Source organism: Nomascus leucogenys, chromosome 21 (assembly GCF_006542625.1).
Source record: "Nomascus leucogenys isolate Asia chromosome 21, Asia_NLE_v1, whole genome shotgun sequence".
Taxonomy (NCBI): domain Eukaryota; kingdom Metazoa; phylum Chordata; class Mammalia; order Primates; family Hylobatidae; genus Nomascus; species Nomascus leucogenys.
This window is the reverse complement of record NC_044401.1, coordinates 72,753,867-72,756,126: the sequence shown is the minus strand read 5'-3', so window position 1 is coordinate 72,756,126 and position 2,260 is coordinate 72,753,867.

Genomic DNA, 2,260 nt, shown 5'->3' with positions numbered 1-2,260 from the left:
TTTTAAAAAGTTCCTCTAAAGAAGGTCATTGATATTTTGATAGGAATTGCATTGAATCTGTAGATTGTTTTGGGTGTATAATCATTTTAACAATGTTAATTTTTTTGTTCTATGAGCCTGATATGTCTTTCCATTTGTTGTTTTTGTTGTGTTGCCTCTTCAATTTCTTTTATCAGCATTTTGTGATTTTCATTATAGAGATCTTTCACCTTCTTGGTTAAATTTATTTCTAGGTATTTTACATATTTTTTGTAGCTATGGAATTGCAGTTTGATTTCTTTTTCAACTAGTTCATTATTGATGTATAGAAACACTACTGATTTTTGTATATATTGATGTTGTATTCTGCAACTTTACTAGATTTGTCAGTGCTAAGAGTATTTATTTATCTTTAGGTTTTTCTATATACAAGATAATGTACTCTGTGAATAGGGACAGTTTGACTTTCTATTTTCTAATTTGAATGCCCTTTAATTCTTCTCTTGCTAATTACTCTAGCTAGGACTTCCAATACTGTGTTGAGTGAAAGTGGTGAAAGTGGGCATCTTTGTCTTTCTCCACCTTTTAGAGTGAAGGCTTTCAGCTTTGCCCCATTCAGTATAATGTTAGTTGTGGGTTTGTCATATATATGGCTGTTTTTGTTTTGGGGTGTATTCCTTCTATATTTAATTTGTTTAAAGTTTTTATAATCATTTTATAAAATATTTTTTCTGTGTTTATTGAGATGATCATATGATTTTTGGGTTTTATTCTGTTGATGTGATGTATTACGTTCATTGATTTGCAAATGTTGAACCAACCTTGCATCCCTGGGATAAATCCCAGTTTAGCATGATGTATTATTTTTTTCAATGCACTGTTTGATTCAGTTTGCTGGTATTTTGTTGAGAATTTTTACAGTTTTCCTCATCAGGGATATTGTCCTGCAGTTTTCTTTTTTTGTTGTGTCTTTGTCTGGTTTTGTTATCAGGGTAATGCTGGTCTCAGAATGTGTTAGGAAGAATTTCCTCCTCTTCAATTTTTGAAATGGTTTGAGAAAATTTAGTGTGACTTCTTTAGAAGTTTGGAATTTAGCAGTAAAGCTATTCAGACTAGGCTTTTCTTTGTTGGGAGACTTTTTATTAACAATGAATCTCATTAATTATTATTGGTCTCTTCAGTTTTTCTATGTCTTCCTGATTCAGTCTTGGTAGGTTTTATATGTCCAGGAATTTATACATTTCTTGTAGATTTTCCAATTTGCTGGTGTATAGTTTTTCATAACAGTTTCTAATAGTCCTTTGTATTTCTGTGGTATCAGTTGTAAAGTCTCCTTTTTTTTGCTTCTGATTTTATTTATTAGGGTCTTCTCCTTTTCTTAATTTAGCTAATGGTATGTTGATTTTGTTTATCTTTTCGAAAAAACCCACTTTTTGCTTTGTTGGCCTTTTGTATTTTTTTGTCTCAACTTCTTTTAGTTGTGCTATAATCTTTATTATTTTTTTCCTTCTATCAGTTTTGGGTTTGGTTTGTTCTTGCTTCTCTAGTTCCTTGAAGTGCATAATTAGGCTGTTTATTTGAAATCCTTGTACATTTTTGATGTAGTCATTTGTTGCTAAAAATTTCCCTGTTAGTACTGCTTTTGTTATATCCCATAAGTTTTGGTATGTTTCTATTTTCATTTGTTTCAAGAATTTTTTTTTATTTCTTTCTTAATGTCTTCATTGACAGAATAATCATTCAGTTTAATTTCCATTTACAGTTCTATAAATGTCTGTTAGGTCCATTTTGTCTATAGTGCAGTTTAAGTCCAATGTTCCTTGCTGAGTTTCTGTCTAGGTGATTTGTGCAATACTGAAGGTGAGGTGTTGAAGTTCCCAGCTCTTACTATATTATTAGAGCTAACTTGTTATGTACCTGGGTGCTTCTTTGTTGGGTACATATATAATTGTTATATCTTCTTTTTTTTAATTATACTTTAAGTTTTAGGGTACGTGTGCACAATGTGCAGGTTTGTTACATATGTATACATGTGCCATGTTGGTGTGCTGCACCCATTAACTTGTCATTAACATTAGGTGTATCTCCTAATGCTATCTCTCCCCCCTCCCTCCACCCCACAACATGTATCTTCTTGCTGAATTTGTCCCTTTATCATTATATAATTACATTCTTTATTTCTTTTTATTTTTTTCACTTAAAGTCTGTTTTGTCTGATAAAAGTACAGCTATTTCTACATGCTTTTGATTTCTATTTGTGTGGAATACCTTTTTATATCCT